This window comes from Pieris rapae, chromosome 9 (assembly GCF_905147795.1).
Source record: "Pieris rapae chromosome 9, ilPieRapa1.1, whole genome shotgun sequence".
NCBI classification, from domain to species: Eukaryota; Metazoa; Arthropoda; class Insecta; order Lepidoptera; family Pieridae; genus Pieris; species Pieris rapae.
Window position 1 is genome coordinate 5388432 of NC_059517.1, and position 24280 is coordinate 5412711.

At 30.4% G+C, this 24280-nt stretch overlaps 1 protein-coding gene across 1 annotated transcript in view; it reads left to right on the forward strand.

Moving 5' to 3' along the window:
- Positions 1-13719: 13719 nt before the first annotated feature.
- Positions 13720-24280, forward strand: part of LOC111001441 — a 31444-nt gene continuing 20883 nt past the window's right edge. The window contains exon 1 of the mRNA XM_022271341.2: positions 13720-13815. The gene's annotated coding sequence lies outside the window, so the exon portion shown is untranslated. The remainder of the gene's footprint in view (positions 13816-24280) is intronic.

Here is a 24280-nt window from a genome sequence, read left to right on the forward strand (position 1 = left end):
CAAAATAGACACATTAAAAAGACATGATAATATGTCAATATTTTTTTAAGGAAACAATAAAATAACAATATTAGTCTGATTTTAGCCGAACAGTCTCAACACAGAAAAATATTCAAGTACATAGTTCAATTCAATAAAACAAAATATTATCTTAATATTTTATTTTATTTTTCTTATCCATTTAAGTCTATATTGACAATTTATATCGACAAATAGTAGTGGAAAACTACTGCCAACCCACGATAAATTAAACATGAAAAATATTATTTTAATATTATTTATTATATAACTAATGGTTTTAAAGAATAAACTGTTCGTGATATTGTTAAGTCATTTTGTATTAATATATTGGACACATTCTGTGGTTTTCAGATTACAATTTGCTCTGTTCTCAAGTATCAATAGATTATGTCATAAAGTATGTTTTTACCGGAAATTATTTATATTTATACATATAAATTTTATAAGACATAGCCTTTATGTATAAAAAGCCAATGACAATTCTGAAAAAGAATGAAAAGTATATCTAATAAATTGTGCAAATGCTAAATCATTTAATGAATATAATCACTGTAAGTTTTTGTACATTACTTAAAAGAATTATTAAAGACCAGTTATCGATTTAGAGGTTTTTTTTTCACATAAATGATAGAAATTTGTGTTTAGCAAGGTTGACCTGACGGTTCTGTGGTTTAAGTTGTTTTATTTAATAAGTAAGATTTATAATGAATCTTGAAAAATACCAAGTTACCATACCCATAGGTTTTAATGTAATTTATTGTAAAAAACAAAACCTTATTGAAAAACCTTATACACGTAAAACTCAGTGTAACCATAAAAAAAAATACCATCCAATTTAAAAAGTTGAAATAATATGGATTATTACCATGGGGTAATGGTCATGGGCAAAAATAACAGACTTACTTTACAAAACTTACTTTAATTTTACTTTAAAATGTCTTATTTTTTAATTCAACTTTTGGTACAATTAACTTTTGAATCAAGAATGGTAATAGTTGTAGCTGGTGCTAATTGTACTTAACTAATTGTACGAAACTACATTAGGCACCTTATGCAATATACTATAAACTATATAGTCCTGAAATACTTAGAGACACAGGCAAACTGTTCATGATTTTGATTAATCTCTGTGAATTATTTTTACAAGCACTCAATGCCTTAGATTTCTGGAAGAGATAGATGTTAATGTAGTTAATATTGTTGGTAATTTATGGAGATTGTTCAAATTAATTAAACTGGATTAAAATTAGTTGATTTTACTAATTATAAAAATGACATCATATCTTTGAGACTTTATTCTTAAAACTATTCTATAAATCAAGAACTGTCTTATTGTTTATAACATTACATTGTAAATAAATTAAATAAGAAAATTAAATGATACTGTATTGAACCCATTGCCTCTCTTAATCTACTACAGTATTACTACTTCCATAAAGGTGTAAGTGTTATTATAAAACAATGATTTTTGATTCCTAATGGTTTACAACATCTTTCTAGTTTTCTTAAATCTCATGCCAATTAGAGTCCACTGTGCGTTGATACACAATGTATTATGTCATGATATTAGGTCCAAATACAATCAAATGCATAGATTGGCTTTAGTAACAATAACAACCATTTAAGCTATTTGGCTCTAAAGTTAATATGACTTGTCTACAGTTAATACACCACTGTGAGTCCCCTATGTATAAATCCAATAAATTTTACTCTTAGTTATAAGTGTATTGTACGAATCAGATTTAATTACAGTTTTCCAGACCTATATTAAATTTTTTAAATCTGTATCATTATTGCGTCTGCACTTAAATCTCGCTTATTAATATTTGTTTTGCATGTTAATGAAAACTGCGAGCGATATTTACTCTGTGTTTACAGTTAACATTTCCAGCTTGAAATAATTATACGAAGTGTTTTTTATGGTAATTTCGTGCAAATAAGATTGAAATATACTTTTACTAAATTTAAATCTATAAATCTCATTATCAGTCTTTTGGTAATATTAGTCTGCTTAACGTTTATTTTTTTTCTATATACATAATATAATCAATTCTACAGACAATCATTCCTGTGACGATTGACTATTATATATATGTGGTCTCCGAATTTGCCTTTAATTTTACATTAAGATAGAAAACATCCTATTATACACACAGCATATGTGTCATTGATAAAAAGATCAAAATTTATTAATTAACAGTCTATTAAAACTTACAAGGCTATTTTTTATAAATAGGATTAATTAAATTATTTCACCTCTGTACGGCACAGAGGTGAAATAATTAAACTTTTGATCCACTGTTGCAATAACATGTAATATTGTTGTATTTGATCAAGACTAACCCATATATCAAAAACGTATTTTCTATTAATTATCATAGATTAATGCACATACATACCTAAGTAAAAAACTGATTGTAAAAAAAACTCTTAAAGTCTTGAAATCCCATTACATTTATGAATTTATTGAAATCTTTACAAAAAGAATACTTTTGTAAAAGTCACAAGCATCGTCTATATAACAATGTTTAACAGTAGTTGTGTATGTCGTCGAATTTTACGTACTTTTCCTCGTTTTTGTTGTCCTCGTGTTTATTCGGGGGAAAAATGCTAATCCATCACCGTCGTCAACAGCAAGTCTCGTTAGCATAATGAATTAGCTACTCAGTTGGTCCGATCATTTCTTTAACTTGCCGAGTTCTTTGTAAGGGGTTTTTAAATTACATTTATGGTGTTTGAGATGGAAAAAGCTTAATACCAGAAAACCCCAATTGCGTAAGTATTGCTTTGTTATGATTGTAATATCTAGATGATCGATGACAGATGGTATGGTGGTCTTAGACGTGGTGTATTGGTTCGATTCCTGGCGAAACAATAATTGTTTCAATATCTGCCGGTTACTCTTACGAACATTTATATCAGTATCATATACTACACTACATGTTATATATGAATAAACCCGTGCGACTTTCCTCTGTGAAGCGGTAGGTTGGAATACCGGCTGTGCACCAATGAACTTTCTGTCTGTGTTCTAATTTATCACTGGCTCGTATGGTAAAGGAATAATATCTTGAGGGAACCGGCATGCCTTGACACTACAAGTAGATGGAGTGTGTCAGTCGCAGAATGCTTATTACTTGCTTGCTTGACACTTACCTACCTAATATAAAAAAAATGGTCACGTAACAAATTCAAAATTTGAGGCCTAGTACAGCAAATATATTAGCTGATATTTGTATTAGGTACCTAAATAGAAATAAAAGAGAAATTCTAATTTTGAAAAAATCACACATCAAAGCCTAGCGTCATCAAATATTTAGTATTTAGTCCTCACCCCAAACTACGGTGATGAAAAATTCATTGATGTAAGTGCTCTTATTTTTAAGCTTCCGTCGAAGAGACAAGTTGTGACCGCAATATGTTTACCTAAATGCTCTCTTATTTATATATACTGTAGTTGTTTTATATGTGAATAAGCTTTCGTATAGTTTATGGTATCTTCGATTGTTTTCGTTAATTCTCCTGTAAAAAACACATCCTAGAAGCCTAGAAGGTTCTAGGCAGTTTTTCCTAAGTAGTAACGGCTGATCGCGTGGCTGGATGCGGAGAAGTCTAAGCCTGTTACCGTTGCCTGCTTCGGGCGATTGTTGGCGGCGCCGTGGGGTATTATGCAAAGTGGCGAGTCCCACATAACCCTTCACCGTGCCGCGGGAGGGTATGTGTAACGCATTTCCCCACGAAAAAAAATCCAGTGTAGGGTCCTTCAGCAGGGTAAGTGGCAGGCTATATCACTTAACATCAGCCTCTGAAATATTTTTTATTTTTTTTTAATTGTGAGATAACAAAGTCCCTGGACCCGATAGCAGAGGACTAGAGTAAATAAAAATAAAAAAAACATCAGCCTCTTACCCGTTTGTCTCCTGTTCTGTAAAAAATTGTTATTTGACATCAATAAATTCATAAAGGAACATAATAACATAAAGAACCTCCAAATAAAAAAGTATGGTATTAAAATACCACAATAATCATAAAATCTACATTATGATTAGACGATATTTTTTTAAATTTACTGAAATAAGCAAGCACAGCCACCAATATTTGTGAGATATTGTTCAAGTAGAATGAACGTTATATTTATATAAATTATGTTTTTCATATTTTATTAATTATTAAAAAACGTTACAATATATAATATAATACATAATGTTTGTGTACGGAGTTAAGAATTGACCTCTCATTATTTGTAGTCGAACAAGTAACCCACTTGAAGTCGAAGGCTAACTAACTTATTACTGTTATATGTAGTATGTATTTCTTTGTCTCTTTCTATAGAACGATGAATGATATTGAGATAGCTGTTGTTTAAATATTGAAGTAACATTAACATTTTATAAGAAGTAGCCAAGATTCTTTTATTGACGTTGGTTGTAACATTTTTTAATATTACCTACGTATCATACAGATGTTTTTAGAATCATCAGTTAAATTATCTCTGACAGCAGATAAATTATATTTAAAATAAAAAGCTGCATTTTAATCCCATAAATACATGTAAGTTACATGAGCAATAATTTAACGCCTTTATTAGCAGAAATAAACATTCTATAACATAGAAACAATGCAATAATTTGTGCTATCTGAGAGCAGCAGGAACGTCGCTTCCTAAATCCGGTCTCTTGTATTCAATTGCATTGTTGAATCCCGAGTAATAGTTATTCGCTTCATAATAGAAATTTAAATTTACCTGCAAGTCAAATAATTACTGAAAGCTGCTGAAAAATTTAAAAGTAGATGACTGAAACATTAAACATATATTGGGAAGTATTTCATAAATAATAAATAAAAAAATTATAGAAGCAGAAAAATATTCAATAATGAGGTGTGCCCTGAGGAGAATTTAGACTTATTTATTCAAGGCTTTCAAAGTAGAAGTCTCGTTTCTAGCTGTAAATATTAACTATCAATCGAACAATTGAAATGCTTTACTTACAATAAAAAAAATCGTTGTAACTTATGATTTTTTTTATATTAACTGCGTCTAATTATTATACTTTTGCTTTTTAAATGAGCTTTGTGTACCTTATGTTTTTTCATTAATTTAACCAACCACATTAATTAGTTCTGGATTTACATTTATTTGTACTATTTAATATATATTCTATATTATAGAACGTCTTCCATGTAATGATGACATGACCGCAAGACATGGAGAGATAAGTAGGTACAATAACCAAGTGACTAAGTACAATACATACAATGTGAAAATTCCAACAAAAGAAAATAAAATAAACTGAATATTTAAGTTTCTTTTATATTACAGAATATTTATGTACAGAAAAGATTGAATACGAAATTTTACAGTACGTTGAAAAAAACCGCCACTTGCGGGTATCTAAGATTGGTCGCAATCTTGTAATTATGTATGCAAAGCAATCTATTTTGCCTTATGCTCTTGCTTACGTTACTATATTTTTCTTAACCATATCCGAGATCCAGTAAATAGACTATCGGCTCGGTAGAAGGAATAAATTACCTTCCCAATATCACAGTGCTGATGTGAAAAAAATTCCTAAGTCGGGATTTATATAAGAAAACATTGTCTTTTTAGGCTACAATATGAGTAAATTACGTTAATAAATATCATTGCCTTAATATTCACTTATTATTATTCAGTTATTCTTAGTAACACAGTGATGTTTAATATATTTTCTTTATATAACTAAGACGTCTACGATATATTTATTTTCACTTATAAGATTGGCATCACAGGATGTGTTAACATCTATTTTTCATTTTAGTATCATAATTTTAAAAATACATTTCAGCTGATTTTGTGTTATAGACCAATAATATAATAGAGTCTGAGCTGAATCCATCGACCCCAATTTGATAAGATCATACACAAACTCCTATTTTTTAATCTGCTAAAAATAAAAAATAAACAAATGAATTCGGTTCTTGCAAGCAACTGCATTAGCATTTGACGTCGGTTCTTGTTTATAATTGCTCTAATAATAAAAAAATGTATGTTTTGATTTTTGCTTTTTAATGTTTTTAATTACTTGTTCAGTATTCCAATTTCAGTACCAGCTGTTAGTCCTGAATAAACATTTATAGCAATGTACGAATTGATTGGCTAAACCAGAGATTACATACCTTAAACGTTTTATGATATTCGGTTTTAAAAATTTAAAAAGGATGTGAGTTTTGTTATGGAACCCGCAAAAATCGCTACCAGTTTAAAAGTTTTAGTTGGCCAAGACACCATATCCGCTTCCGGTTGAATTTGAGTTTCCGAATTTCAATTAAAAATAGATTTACTGGACCTGACCAAACAACAGCTCGTTAAATGCGAAGGGTTTTAAATTCTATTTAATTGTAGATAATCAACGCTTTTTTATTTATTACAATTACAAAATAAGTACCTATATTAAGTTATCATAGTGTTTAAGCATAGATTCTGAATTCTGAATTCATGCGTTCTGTTGTCATTGGTTTTACTTTTTAAATATACATATAGCCGTCCAATATGATGGTGCAGGAATGTCCATTGACGTGGTGATGAGAAGAAGATCTACTGACAAGATTGGTTAATGAGACAGACACTAGAAATGTCCCATATCCCATTGGGAAGCTATGGAACTTCTTATTCTTCTTAAAGTTATTTTATTGATAAGTTATAAAAGGGTTACATTTATAGTCCGGCAGCGCACCCTCCCGGGGGTTCTAGATGTCAAAGGTCACTTAATATTTCTAAGCATCCAATGGCCTCATTAAATATCCTAGTGGAAAAATGAGAGACGCAGAACTGGAACATAAGTATTACTTTATGATCATTAATCTTTTGACGCTACCTTAATTCAACTTCAGTCTTTGACTCGTGTTTTTTGAACTTCGCAATATTTTTCAAAGTTAATATCACAAGTTAGAAAGCAATAAAACTTTACTATGACGTCCCCGTTTGCTTAATTATTATATAGCCTATACGTATGTCTGGTATAGAATACGCTTACAATTATTTGTAACGTATTGCTAAAGCACTTACTAAATCACTAGTACTATTCTCTATCTATACATGTACCAATAATAAAAATACAATGGCGCTATAATTCTAAATGGGTCTCGGCCTCAGATTGCTTTCTTTGATTATTTTTATATCATAGATTACTGTTAAACCTTCGGTATATGCCCATATGTTCATATACCGAACGAGCAATGTTTAAAGGCACACAGGCAGAAAGTCCATTGGTGCACAGAAAAATTCTTAAGTTCCTTCAGACGCAGAAATCGCACCCACTAGTAATATATGAGATGAGAATTTCTTGCTTATTATATAGTTCATTCGAATTCTGCCACCTTTATTCTGATTTGGAAGATGGATTACCTGCTATTTTATTAAAAGGCTTTCGACCTGAACGCTGACTGAAATAAATGTATGTACACTTCTCTTGTATTGCAAATAGTTGAGTAGCTAGCCAACAAGATTAATAACACTAGAGAAAACTACAAAAGTTTAAGTTATTTATTACCTTCAAAACATGCATTACAATTAAATGATAGGTACAAATCTCTTGCAGTACATATGATTTATAAAATGTATACAGTTTTCGTTTAAAATTAAAGATGAATAACGTAAAAGAAGAAGTGAATAACTTTAAAGGTCGGAATTTTAGTCTTTTTCTGATGGATACATCTAAACATAAATCAAAGTCTATCCTATGTAAATTTAACAAATCTCCATATGAATATTAAATGACAGGAATAAGGAATAATTAATCTCTTGTAGTACATATCATTTATAAAACGATACAGTTTATTTAAAATTAAAGATTAAAGTGAATAACTTAAAAGGTCGTAATTTTAGTGTTGTTCTGGTAGTAAAAAATGAAGCAAAGTATTCATAAAACAATATCAATGCCGATCAGAAAAAAAGAATTCGAAATGATTCGTCGGTCCAATCCGTTTGGGACTACTTATATTTACGACTGCGGAGTTAAATGCTTTTCCTAAAAGTTAAGCGATTGTTCTATCGATAAATACATCCAATCATATAACTCGAACAAGTTTATAAAGCCTTATTGTTCGGGTTGAACTTTTACTTAGTTTTATCGTATGGGATTTCGATGGATTAGATTCGCAACATTTTATATGTGGATACAGGCTGACAATGAAGTCTTTTATGTACTAGACAAAGCTGTTTGGAATGAAGCGTTTTAATTTTACGGTAAGATTCATGGATGTCTTTTATGTATCCAAATATCTCAAAATAGGTACAGCGATTAGGACCAAGTCCTAAGAATATGGAACTTGTTATTTTCAATGAAACCTGTCTCAATTAAAATCCTAATTACTTTTGTCATCATTTTATGAATTCTTTTGACATTTATAGTTATCGTTGTCGATGTCCAAAACTACCGCTTATCTAGTTATTACACAGATGTTGTAAAAAGAACATCCTCTTTACTTTCTTTCTGTACTATAGATTTCACATTTTATTATTTATTCAAATAACAAAATTTACCTTTTATATTGAATTGCGTATTTCATATTAAATTAACAGAGCATTGACGTGAATAGTTATTGGTTAATTGCATTAATATATACTTACTGTTTGTAATGCGTTATTCCTACTTCAACACTCCAATTATAGGCGTAGTAGACACTATAGGCGAAAAATCAGAAAGACGGACGGACGGAATGGACATCAGATAATTCTATAATTACACATAAGTACAATACGCTGATCACCTACTTGATACTAAAAAAAAAAACAAAACCAATACTGCCGAACATAGTTTGTGGTTACTTAATAAAATATAATAATACTTCGAGGTTTCAGGCAGCACACGGCAGGACGTCAAAATATTTCAACATCATTCGACTGATATTTACAAATATTGACACTCGAATTGAAACGTTAACATAAGCAAAATATATTTGCATCTGAATAAACTCAAAACCTAAATAGACTTCATTTGTTGACATACATTGACTTTTCACACATATTTCTCAGTTCTTCATTTATAATTGTAGGCAAATGGATAACACACTTTACTCATTGACCAGCCGTGTCACTCACATTTCAGGCCATCGATACGTTCACTAAATAAAAGGTTCATCTTAACCCTTTCCTTAAGACATCATCTCATATTCTACCTTATCAGTGAGTGATAATTCCACATATAGAAAAAAACAGCATATATCTAAGGAATTTAAATGTTCAAGAATTAATTAATTGCATCGCACAACGTTCCTAAGAATTTTTCAAGTGCATTTCAGTTATTTCGCCTTTTCATTATACAAGGGTAGAATTGTGTATGTTCTTAAAAAGATTTCCTACGTTTTAGAGATTAATTTACTTTGGCAAGTGCTACATAAAATTTGGATCAAAGCTTTAAAGATAGTAATTCTGTTGTGCTTGGGTCCGGAATTTCACATCATAAATTAAAGAATGTAGGTGGAAATATTTTAAACTAAACATTTCTTCGTTGTGTTATGGACACAGGACTGTTGTAGAACATTTAATTGTCAACGGTGTTACAAAACACCGGCCTATTTTGTTACAAATATATGCCCCTTTCCTCCTTTGTAAACCTAACAATATGGAGGCAACAACGGAGTAACTGCGCACAGAAACATTGCCCAGGGTAAAGGTCAATATTTAAACGCACTCAGAAAAACATAATGGCCTATTTACTATATTAACTAAAATATCGATAAAATACAATAACTGGTATATAATAATAGACTAAAACTAAAATTTCATGCAGTCAATTTTTTCCCTTTTAGGCTGATAAATATAATCATGAAGACTACACAAATGAATCATAAATATTTGATATTCATCTTGTAATGTTTGATTCAAGAATAGAGTTTTTACCTCGATGCGCCGTAGCTTTACTTTTTTCAGGAGCGCGAGTGGATTTCTTTATACGATGTCTATCATCATTTTCTTATATTGAAATAAACATAAAAATCGCCGGTGAGCGTCCAGATAATTTTATTGTTACTTTGGCATATTCAAATTTAAAATATAGCTGTCAAATTATTCCAAGAAATAAATTACGTTGAAAATAAATTTTATCGACGTTTTTAGTAGAATTTAAACAGTTACCAAATAAGATTTATTAGACCCGATAACGTTCCCTTAATAAACTGATTAAGAAGTTTATTTAGGCTTCAGTATTGGATGTGAAAAGCAATCAAAGCCTTACATTTTCATCGAACCTATGTTTTTATTATATCAAGTATGTTTTTCGTAAATTAATCATATTATAATTTACGGCCAATCGTCAAACCACATTTCTATACATTACACTTATTTTTACTTTTATTTAGGTAACCACTAAGTAGTGTAGCATTTGGTAATTTATTTTCGCTTATGTTACTAGATGATACTTTTGCTTTAAAAAATTGGTAATATTATAGCATATGCAGTATAATATTACAAATTCTGTTAATTTTATACAGATACACATTTCTAGCGATGGCATATTACATGCAACAGTGCACCACATTAAAGTCGAAAAGTCTAAACGTACTGCAAACTTTAGCGCTCATCTTCTTTCCTAACAAGTGAGAAGGTGCAGCATCCCAGGAAGCAAATTGATAGTTGGAAAGCTTGAACTCCCGCTTTAAGTAGATGAATTAGCGGATTAGTTCTTTTAAGTCTTATTAAAAAAGGATGATTTTCAGTTGAAATTATAGAGAAAAATATAAAACATTTGACGAATTTGTAAAAGTCGTTTGACTTTTAGAAATACCTTAAATTATTTCGTGTAAAGCACTCGAATCACGCTTGTCTCACCGATTAAGTATTAAAATAACAAAATGCTCCCAAAGCTCTTGGTGTAATTAGAGATAATTGTTAGGAAACTTTTCGTAATAGGACCGTTTTGTCCAAACTCGGCAACTGTTGCTTCAGTATGATCCATCACTGTCATCCCTCTTCGCTTTCGCCCCTTAAATTCCTGGGTATCTTTTGTGCCGATGTTTTAACTACGCTTTTATATACATATATTTAGAAAAACTATCAGTGTCCCATTTAGTAATAATAAGTAATTATTTTTTATAAATATTTTTAGTAGAAAAAGAATCAGTACCTAACTGTAAATTTTATTTATGATAGCTGTTTTAAAAATTGCATTTTTTTGGCAAACGGTAGACGTGCCAACATTTTTTTGTAACTTTATTATGTTTCATCATAAAAGGAATACCTTCCTTATGCATAATTAGCTCCAAGCGGCTTCTGGCGATCTAATTAAATTTTTACATTAATATAAAGATTGATTCCGGACATTTGAAAAATATGTATGTATATATTCTGTGTGAACCAGTGGCTTCCATTATTATGCGTATAATTTATTAAATCGGAACTTATATATAACGTGGTCAGAAAAGGATCACCAACAATTTGTAGAAATTTCATACTCGAACAAATACGTCAATGACTAATGAAGCATTCACCAAATGTAATTAACGTCTATGACAGATTATAATAACATTATTCGGCGATCAGTCATCCTAAGACGGCGAAACGTGGATTAGGGCAGGTGTCGAAATTGTTTTAATTGGATTATTCCGAACCAGAGAATTGGGAACAAAAATTATCATGAGAATTATTTCTTTCACTTTGTGAGACGTTGACACGTATTGTTTTGTATTTGGAGAGGTTTTATTTTATAGTAAGTAAAGGTGTCTTACGTTTAGTGAAAACTGGAGGTTTACCGTGAGCATTTTTAAAACTATTCAGTTGTAATGATTATGAGTTTAAGTTTCAAAATTAAATCCCAATTTTCTCTTACAATCTTGTTTATGGTTTCTATATAAATTCTGAAATTTAACTGTCAAGCTTTCTTCATAAGATGATTTTATGAAAATAAATTAAATCTAAAAAATATTCATCAATTATAATAATAGTTTTAGTAATAATAATAGGGAAGCATATTATGTATATAGTATGGAAGGTATATTTTTGACAATTATTATATATGTAAGGAACGTCAAAATGTTGCCAATATGTTTCTCTTCCCAGTAAGTAGTAGTAATCCTGATAGTAGTTTATAAATCTACAAAATTTTACAGCCCCTGTAAAAGACGTCACAGGTTTAATATAATAAACAATAAAATCGATTATCATTAAGATTTAAATAAAATATTGCGCTAAAACATTTAAAAGCTTTCATATAACTTAATTCTTTCTTATATGGTCTTCAATTTACATTTAAATATAACTTTCTTAACAAGTAGTAAATACATTAATAAATTTGGATACATAATTATATAAATCGAAATCAACACGAAGAAGGGACCACGTTATTAAGTACAAACTGAAATCCACCAAACCCCTCACATTTATTTTCGTTAAAAAAGTTTTCTTTGTTTTGCAATTTTGTTTTTATTTTTACTAATTATGAGTCTCGCACTCGGACCAGTTATATTGTAACTTTACTCTTCTTGAGGGTAACTGAAACCTTATGAAATCATGATATTCCGCTAGGTTAAGTGAATCTGAGAAGTTTGAATCATATTTAAATTAATAATTATATATGCTATAAAAAAGTAACAAAAGTTTTGTACTGAACTTGTTTTTATTTTTTGTATTTATATAGTTTGTATTTGTTTTAATAATACTGTATTAAGTATACAAAACAGTAAATAATATGTAATAATAATTAATACAGTATCGAGTAATATTGAATTATGAACTAACCTGATATATCAAAGAGAGAAATGTAATTAAAACTTTATACACTGTAGTATGAGAAGACACGTTAATATAGAAATTGATTTACTTAGTGGACTACTACGAACGAATACAGCGAAGCAAGAAAACGTTCAAAAAATAATAAAAGATATCGTAACGAAAAAAAATATAAATTCTAATCATAAAAGTTAGAATATTAATTAACGTTAAGGTTTTTTATTTGACACGTCTGAAAAAATTGGTGTAGCTTTAATATTCATTTTTTCCATTACCTAACAGTACAATTTATTATTTTACTGAATATTCAAAGTTGTGTTTGATTCACAGCTAATTTTGTTATAATACATTACAACTGTTGACCGTGGTTAACTCAAAGGATGTCTTGAGTGGGTTGAAAGTGCGTAGGTGCTACACAAACGCGTTTGTATTATTGTAAAGTATACATTTCAAATCATTATAAAAGAGGTCAAAGATAATAATAGACTGAATGTTTGTGATTATATGTATTAGACTGTTGGTTCTGATTTATGGTTCATATATGAATACTAGATTACAATATAAGGGATTTTAAGTGATAAAATAAGAAATTAAAGGGTACTCTTAACTTTTTGATAAGGGAAATTATTAATTGACCTTTGCGGGGTCAATACCTATTTTTATTAAAGTACTACATGATACATATATACGTTCATAATATTATAATAGAAGTACGAAACATTTAAAAAATATATATTTAGACGGAAAACTAGTCTATGAAGTAAACAGATCAAATGCAGACAGCAAAATATATATCTTTATCATTCTCAGTGCTACGCAACTTTCTCCACGAAAGTCGAAAAAGTTTACACGCAAAATGCAAAGCCTTTAAAAATACCGATGCCAATAAAAATCTTCAAACAATAATGCTTAAAGATTATAGAAGTAAAGACACGGTAGGGTGAGGCGGGCGGTCGATGCGCGGGGCGGGAATTTCACTCAGTACTACCGTGGAGCGGGTACAAAGCACTCGGTTCGTCGGAAAATCCCGCCCAGTGTAAAGTCGACTCCACAGGTGACGGATTTTATGTTATATGACAGTGATAACTACGGTAAATTTTAAAAACTCTTTTTTTATTTTTTATCCAAAACTGGCTCAAATAAAAAATTAGATTTTAAAATTAGCACATTTTTTTTGATGTTGAAAAAGTTAGTCATAACTTTTTGATTTAATAAGGAATACGCATGCGCTGCGCCAGAGAACACTATATATCTTATAGAATCTAAAATTGCCTGTGACCTAAATTTTATTTCGCAAGCCATAAGGTAGTAAGTATATCACCATCAGAGTTTGAAATGAGGTTCTGGTGTTATCGTGATATTGAAATTTGTTCGACAAACTCTCAATTTATTAGGCTCCGAGTAAGTTATGAAAATTTATTATCATCTGTTTTGATATACGGCAAAGTGGTGAAAACTTTTGTATGAGTTTACGAATACCCTTATTTTATCTCTTATTAAAAGAAGAGGCTGGATGGCTACGATGTATGTAAGCTGTGGAATTTTGCTTTATCAATATTAATTACGTAAGATTGGTTACGGGCCTGCTATTGAAGTGAGTTTGTTTAAGTCTTCATTTTATATTAGGGGCAACAGCTTAGTATAAAATAAGATCACCGAACTAATACCAAAACCATTAATAATAATGAACATGATGAAAAACAACTGTACGTTTTACGCCGAAGCTAAATATATTATACGTTTTATATCGCTTTTAAATCAGAAAGGCCAGCTGTCGAATTTAATTTTTATTTAAGATGTCAATATTTGGAGGCTTGATTTGATTAAGGTTTTAAAAATAATATTCTTATAAATGATTCTCCTGAGATAAATTCTATCAAACAACTTAATTTAATTAAAACCCGTGAATTAATTATCACCGAGTTTTAGCCACAAACGGCATTGAAGTCAATTCATAAATAGATTTTCAAGCTATTAAGTTTATTCGGCAAGTGGCTTTAGTTTAATTAAATATTTTCCGTTATCATGATTTATATACGCTATAATTTAAATGAAAATCAGTAACGGATTAACTCCGTTTAACTCCGTTACTATTTTCCGTTATATATAATTGGATAAGTATCTAGATGTAATTTTTTTGGTGTATTTGGTTTTGGAATATAATACAAAAAATTATAAGGAATGCAACGGGTGAGCTTATGGCTAGCAAGCGATCTATTCCAGGCAACCCTAGTAAGGAAAAAAACTAAAAAAAGAAATATGATGAGTAAAGTGCAAGAAGTTATTACATCACTTCATCATTATCTAGCACTATATTGGTAATTCGTTACGAGTGTTCGTGAATTCCCGTCCATCCAATCCAATCCAACCTAGGTTATAACCAGCTTAATGATTAATGTCCTTTATATTTGAGTCAAAAAAACTCTTGATGGTGAATCAAGAATTTATATCTCGTAGTAGTAGCCAATTTGTTCGCGTCAAGGCGGTATTTTATACAGATGTAGTGAAGCCTTATACGTTTAATACAGTGTTTTTCAACCAATTTTAAGACACGATCCAAACACAATTAAAAATAATTCGCCATCCCGAATGTTTGGCCATCTTTATGAATAATTTTATGTTTATTTATTACTTTACACTTCGTTGCATTACAATATAGAAAAATGAATGAATTGGCGACCTTATCAATTTTGAGCGATTTCTTCCAGGCAACCACTTTATACGGTTTTTAGTCGTTACTTAGTTTTAGAATGGTTATTAATCGACTATTAGTTGAATGGGGCGTAGCACATAAATTTCTCATACTTTTGTGACTTGAACTGAATTCAGGATTGACTATTCAAACGTGGTAAACAAGTAATAATACAAATTACAAATAATACAATGTCATAAACATAACAGTTATCTTTTATTTCTACAGATGAAGATAAACTCTTTGAATTGCGGCTTTCAATCTTTTAAGCTTTTAGACCAATTAAAATCAGATAATCGGATTAAAGAGCTTTCATATCATTAAATAAGCTTTAAAATTAAGTAGACTACTAGCTTTTAAAAATTCTGTGTATATGTTTAAAGGAAAATATTATATTTGTTTTTTTTTTTTAAATAATAAAATCAAATATAATTATTTTAAATCTACTATAAAAATTTGAAATATCCAATATCGAAACGGAATCAAAAAAAAAGTACTTCATTAAGGATTCCTTAGCATTGATCACTCAGACATGTTAAAAAGTTCCTGTTAATTCAGACTTCGAAAGTTACCGTAAGGAATGTGGGGTTGCATTATTAAATAATTTTCATAGACATTGAGTAGAATCACAGACTCTACAAAGCACATTTCAATTTTGCTAAGTTATATATATGGAAAATCGGAAGAGAAAATGGAATTCGCGTTTCTTATGTAAACCGAGCATTAGGAATTGAGAATATAAGAAATACCAAGGTTTACCCTCACACAATTTAATTTCCATATTCAGAAGATATTTGAATTTTGAGAGGTAGCAATATGTGCTGAGTTTTGTATAACTTTAATTGATAAAAATATATAAATTGAATATTGCTTTTAAACATTTGATTTTAATCACGCTTTTTAGAAGAGATAACACAACACCTTTCCTTGATCAATTTCCTATAGTCAGTCGTAAGCTAATCAGGACTTAAATTTGTTTGGTTGTATATTGTCATTTATCAAATGCCATGATAGTCTTTTTTTGACTTTGAGGATGTTTTGTCATGTTTAATAAGTTCGGTCCCGAATCACTGAGAAGAGCAAAATGTCGAATTTTATTTTATTTTTCGTATCAATCCTTGGTTCTCGTATTCATACGTACATCTCATTTACATACGGTACTTATGTAACCTATAATTGTTTTTAAACCCCACCAAGCAATGTATCAATGCTTGGTCTAAACTTAAGTAATCCTTCCCTCTCTATCTGACAAATTGTGTTCATGTTGTGATGAAAAGAAAAAAGATGACTTCTGAATTTAAAGTAGGCTGATTTATTTTTGTAAATCAATGGGAAATGTTAATGTACAACTATCCATAACATATACGTAACTATATATGACAATATCATATTATACGTCGTTTTAATTTTAAAATAAGTCAGTACGCGCAAGCGCCAATCGTACACTTGTCAAACAACAACATTGTGACATCAAACATGACTATGTCATTGCGTGGTGTCACAATGCTAAAACATAAAAATAAAAAATTATATCGTGTTTTCTCACTACATCAGTCCAACATGTCTAAAGTTATATTTCTTAATATATATATTTCTTGTGTGCGTGTGTATGTGACTGAACTCCTCCTAAACGACTGGACCGATTTAGACGAAATTTTGTGTGTGTTCAAGGGGATCTGGGAATGGTTTAGATTCACAATTTTGTCCGCTGGACAATGTTTTTTTAATTAATTTTCAATTTATTAGTTGTTGTTGATTTTGGAATGTTTTACATTGGATCCGACAGACGGCGCTACCATCGCAGTGTCAAATTTTAAATAATATTCGAATTTTAATTTTAGTCTGTCCCGAAATTTAAAAAAAGTTTTGTTATCATTGTGTTTTATCGTGTGTGACCATGTGCTGGATCGTTAGATATTGTCATAACATTTGAATAATAATTTTCATCAAAATGGCTTATTAAAAATTGAAATTTTGAAATTAAAGACGTGTAGACAGGACAACGTCTGTCGGATCCGCTAGTTTTTTTATATTTATTTATTAGTATTGCACGTCTTTTCAATTCAGTAACTGCTGTATTCATTAAATAAACGTAGTGTTAGCTTAACAGACAGCCATTGTGATGTTTGCGAAACACGTACGTCTCGACAACTCCACCTGCTACTGCAACGCTTTTTATACACCGTAAGACAGAATTTAAAGGATTTAAACCTAACATTTTGTGAACTTAGAAACACATTTATCATTTCGCACATACATTTAAATAAAACTATTACCCGATATAAACAGAAATTTATTACATCTCTTACATCGTTGCTTTGAGTAGGTGAACATTTGATTTTGATTGACCTTCCTTCGAGCACGTTTTGCCGCAAGACTATGTTATCTATCTTAAGTATGTATATAACATTAGGTTAGTTTTGGCATTAAAACACACATGTGACTTATCTTGTTAAACAAACAACTTTGACTGAGGTGCCCTATCGCTTACTAATGAAACACTAACATGAATTACGTATAATTTATGTCATAAAAAGTGTCGTGTTTTGAAGTAACGTTCTTATGTACCTACTTGTTACAGTCGCCGTACGTGAAATTCTCATCGCTCTAGTCAAGATTCTTTTGTCCCGACCTGTCACTTGAGTCTCAAGGCTTTGTTTTAATATGAATGTCCTTTATGCCTTACGCATTAAGTCGAATGTTTAGAGTATGCGAGAATTTTTAAATTGAAAGTTTTTCAAACTACTAAATAAGAAATTTTAATAAAATAAATAAATCAGTGGCGCTACAACCTCCTTAGGTCTTGGCCTCAGATTTCTGAATCTGTTTCATGATCATTTTTTTAAACAAATTTTAATATCCAACAAAATATGAACAGTATTGCAATAAATATTTACCTAAAGTTAACCAAAAAAAAGTTTCTTTACCCTAATCCTAAAAAAAAACAAATTATTGAAACATAAAATATAACAGAATACAATTATACAACGCGTATTTAGTATAATTTAAAAATATTTGAAACCACAAATTACGTCACAAAACTAGCTCGTGTTGAAACAGCTCTTTTTTGTTACTTGTAAAATTCACGCTAAATACCAATTAGGTTAAAAGAGAATTCGAGGAAAGAGTTTTTGCCGATAATGACCATTAATGTACGTGTTTCATATAACTACTTCAATTACAAATAATAGACTCAATTTTTGTATTCATTAGAGAAACAAACACGCTATATCCTATGGTGTTTATGTATATGCATATATCCTTACATATTTGTCTTTATTGAATTTCTTTTTTGACAAGTTGAATCGTTCATCTGTGTACGCCTTTCGTTTTTGGCTATAGTTTCTTTATTATGTTCTTTTGAAAGAATAAATTTTATAATGCCTTAATTACTCAATACATCTGAGTTTCATCATCGGACGTCGAGGCAGAATGCGAAATTCCAACTGTATCACCTCGCCGTCTGCCGTTCCACAACTGCGCGTTTTTCAAGGCAGTTTTTGCCACGCACCACCAATTTGTGGAACCATCTGCCCTCAGAAGTACTTCCGAACCAATTCCACTGAGGATCCTTCACAAACCCGCACTCGCGAGCCCTCTGGCATTGAGAGTGTCCATGGGCGACGGTATCACTTAACCTTCTGCCCCTTTGCCCCCTGTTCTATATAAAAAAATACTAGCTTTTCCCTGCCCAAGTTTTCGTCCAAATAGGAAAACACAATTATCGATCACCAATATGTCCCATTGCCTTCTCCATATATTCAAAGATTTTTTTAATAGAAGAGATATATAGAGATTTATGAACAAGAGTTACTTTCTACAATATCACCACTTAATTATATTAGAAAATATGTCATATATGGATTTTAAATAACTAAAGTGTATTAAGGTATGGTTTCAGTGGGCTAGTAACTTGATTTGTTAGTATATTTTAATTACTAACGCGGACTGTCGTAATGTTTAACTTTGGGCGCTAAAATAACTTTGTATTAAATATTCACTGCGTCGACTTCGCAACTAATAGGAAATATTTAGACGAACTTTATTGCAAAGAGAATTACTAATGTACAGTTTTCATTGAAATTGGTTCCAGGAGTTGGAATTGAATTGATTGACAATGGATTGGGAATTGTATTGATTTTATAAATTTACTAGAGTTTTATGTAGAATAAAAACACAACAAATCTATAAAATCAATCTAATAAAACTCGTATACATAAATAAATATAAACACGCGCTTATAATGCATATTGGATCTTCAAAAAAATTGAATAAAACATTGGCATAATTTCATAATGTTTAAATCATATTTTAGTTAAATTATAATTTTATTTAGGTATGAATGAGAGTTATGATTGCATCAATATTTATTGTAAGAATACGTAGAACTAAACTGTACAAGTGTTGTATTAAAATCTAGATAAAAGTATGTGTTAAAAATACATTACCATTTAAAAAAAAACATTCTGGGATATCAAAATCCTCATATAACGTAAAAGAAGCCGCAAACATCCGGCCTGAAATTAAAAATGAAACACCGGTATAAACGTTTCCCTCTTCGCTTGTAATTACTCCCTACGCACTACCTAATTTACATCCAGTGGGAATTGCTTCAGTTTTAATACGCTCCTTTGTGAAGCACCGTTTGACATGTGTGTGCAATTTTATATGTCAATTTATAATACCTAAAATGTTATTTCTTTATTTTATATAGAAATGTATATTTATATATATACATATATTTTCGAAACTTTAATAAAAAAATTTATTCTACCATCCTAAAATAGTTAATTAATATACACAACATTAATATAAAATCTAATTTTAAAGAAAACTTATAGAATAATTTTAGTTATGTATTATTGTATTTAAACTTATAATTATTTAAACATAATTTTAAATGTAACCGACGTTTCGCGTGCTTTACAGCGTGCGTGGTCACGTTAAATGTGTAAAACTTATGTTAATAAAAGACAATAATATCAAGGAAAAACGATTTTTAACATTTTAGATCGTTAGCGCTAATGTTGTTTTAATAAATAAACAATTTACAATCATAATACATGCACGCTCCTTAGTATTACGAAATAACATTTCTCATGCTGTAATTAACCGGGTTGTAGCAAATTTTCCTAGAAACTTTACTTCAACCATGAGAGAGTAAACAATTCCAAAGCGAGATATGAATTATGTATTAAATTACGTAGAATCTTAACTTGTTTGATTTATATTAAAGCTAACAACTACTGTTCTTTGATCTGCTACGATTTGATTAATGGAATACTTTTAATTTTATAAATTGTATATATTTCAAGAGCCACTATATAATTAAATTATCTACCACGCCTACAAAATGTCACTCAAGGCTATCAATGGTGAGTTCTGGAACTATAAATTACTCATTAACTAATTTATTCATCCAGTATTTGTGTATTTTTAATTAATTTATAGTATTACGATAATCAAATCATCACACTTTTCATCGCTTGGTACATATTGAAGCTACACAAATCCTGTAGAACCTCTACGCAATGTATTACGGTCTACGGACATTTCTACAAGTTTAATGCGCTACCTTTTATTACCTACAGTGGGTTTTAGAGTCGTTAATTAAAGATTAACGGTTAGTCGATTTGGATAGATCTCTAAATATAAATTCATTACATACATATAATTAAATGCTCTAGTATAAATACGGCCGTAAGACGCGGTTTTAAATTTTAAGATCACACATTATTCATGAACTAGCAATTATATTATCAACCTACAGTCAGTCTAAAATTAGAGTTAGCAAATTATATTGAAATCTTATTCAATTACGAGAGCCTTTCAACGAAGTCACGGCTATATTTAGAATCCCTTTGACGAGAAAATGGACAGAGTGACGTCATTGTTTCAGCTTGTCTTCTGTTAGATTGGATGCATGACAGTTTTCATTTCCCGACCTAAGCTATAACGGGGCTGTAACCTTCATAATATATCTGATATTTCTACCAATAGCTTATTGACATATATTACTTAAATGTTTATTTAAGTAATATAAGTCAAATATTATATAATATATTATTGTATAATATTTCTATAATATTTGAGCAGTGTTGGCCTAGTGGCTTCAGTCGTAGGTTCGATCCCCGGCTGTGCACCAATGGACTTTTTTCTATGTGCGTATGTAAAATTTGCTCGAACGGTGAACGAAAACACCGTGAGGAAACCGACATGTCTTAAACCCAAAAAGTCGACGACGTGTGTCAGGCACTGGAGGCTGATCACCTACTTGACTATTAAATAAAAATGATCATGAAATAGATTTAAAAATCTGAGGCCAAGACCTAAAGAGGTTGTAGCGCCACTGATTTATTTATGTATAATATTTGTAGCTGTCATATAAAAAACCAAAAGAAATCCTTTTAATATATTTTATGCAACCTTTCATGAAGCTTAACTAATAATTATGCTAATAAAAATATACTTGGCTTCTTACTGAAACGATAAAATACAGGAAATAAGCGCCGCTTTGTATTTTATAATAATTAAAAAGTTAATAAAGCGTTGACAGCGTAGAGGCCTTGTTTATTCGAAAATTTTGTAGGCCATGGCGAGACAATATTAAAATTATAAATGAGTGAATTTTCAAACAACTACGACATCCTACGAGAACTTGCATCTCAATTGTAAATCGTGATTTATTATATATATATATTATGTATATTCATATTTTGAGTCAGGGAACCCGATTAGTCAAAGGCAATTGGACCTTTAAATTCTCTGGTTTTGTTCTCAATTACTAAAACTAAGTTACACGTCGATATTTTATACAAAATCATCAATGACTGTTTTTCAGTACATTGGGAGCTCAAGGTTTACGCTTATCATTTAAAGGTTTATTTTTAATAAAACTCAGAAATGTGCCTGTGCATTTGTATCATAATAAAAATTCAAAACCATTTTAACAAGAAAATTATCGGTAAACTTTCGATATAAAAGAGAATCGACCGACCAAGATGAAATATGAAGAATCTAATCTAGTTTGAAAAACTATGACAATCGATAAATTATGGCAGTGGGTTTCGCAAAGAATGAATATCAAAATAAAAAAATAGTGGAATCTAATTTTATAATAAAATTTATGCTAAACACGAGGTTAAATAAAGGCATATAATATATTTTGAAGTCAGTGTGTGTAGTGAATTAGTGAAGATGTAAATTACTCGTCGCAAAGCCTGCCCCTATATCGAGGCGCTCATTAATTAAGGAGATATTCTCGGGAGAAATTTAAATTATCTAACGACATGATTAAGTTAAGCCTCTATTGCTTTCCTTCAGGGTCTGCGGTACGCAAAATACATTTTTTTCCACAAAATTTGACAAATTTGATATACTTAGTAAGGAATGCCTCTTTTTTGTAAAGTTAATTAAATTATAAATGTCTTTTTTTACACTCCCTTATAAATTTAAACGTAAATGTTTTACCCTGTGATGCCAGCAGATACTCTATAGGCCGGTACTTTTAACAAAATAGCGTAATAGGACTGATATTAATTATAATATTGCCGATGTAGCCGGGACGGCGAATCGACACGAAGCATCATCTGTTCTAGTTCTTTCCACTCTTGGATGGCAAGGCATTATATCGACTGATCACCACGCAGACCTCGGCGTATATTCGGACACATACCTACATGTCCGAATATAAATATGACAATGAAAGATTGTACTGTTGAGAACAGACGTTTGTAGGAAACTCGATCCATGAAACCCCTAGAATTCTCCACCAGGACCATATTTCCAGAGCGCCTATTTTCTGCCTTTACACATCTCCCATGTCCATGTACAGAAATATAGGGAATGTAAGTGGCTTCACAATCCTAGTTTTCGGGGCTTTCGATATCTCACATACCTTTTCCATTTCCATTCTTCGTCATTTTGATCATAGCCGTTCTTGCAATGCCCACTTAATACGACAATATAATATAAATAAATAGTATCGGCATTTTAAAAACAGCTCCAATGAATCTTCTAAAATAAGTGATGTAAAAAAAAATCACCAATTTCATCCTACATGAACGTGTGCCATCAAAGGACGATAGACTTGCCAATATTCATACAATATTGAGCTTTATGCATACAATACAAAGGCTTAATCACTATGCACCGTGAAGCAGCACAGAGAAGCATGTTTAATGGACTATCGCGTGGACAAATGACGTAGGTCTGTTATTAGTTAAAAGCACTCCACTAAAGTGACTCGCTACAGGTAGATGATCTCGCCATTTTTCAACCAACGACCTGTGTTAAATCATAGATTTAGAACATTTGTGAAGCGATTTCCGCTTCTCGTATTACATGAGGAGGTAAATCTAATTTAATCTGAGGTATATGTCTTAATTTTGTATAGATTACTGAACATAGTTTTTCTTTAAGTGTATTAATAGAAGCACTAAAAAAATGATTATATCTTCGGTTCAGATATTAAACAAAAACAAATGACAGATAAAACGATTGCAAGAAGCAGTTTTGTTTTCCTTTTAAAAAAGAACTGTATTATAAGCTTATTTAATTTTTTCTCATAAATTAATTATCTTTATCGCATAAATTAATTAAACTTACTCAACAGTTTCAGTTATAAACATGAAGGATGCTGTGCTTAGATATTTTTGATTTATAATATTACGTATAATTTGCTATAGCTGAGTCGTATTATATAATGTATATTCTATAAAACATCAGTTTGTATGTGGGGTCACGTCATTCGTTTCTCATTAAAGTAAATATTCTTTAGCGTGGGTCGCTCGCAGCGGGCAAGAAATATTTTATGGGAACTTCGCCGAAACGGTTACTATCTACACGCGCACCATATTTTTTAT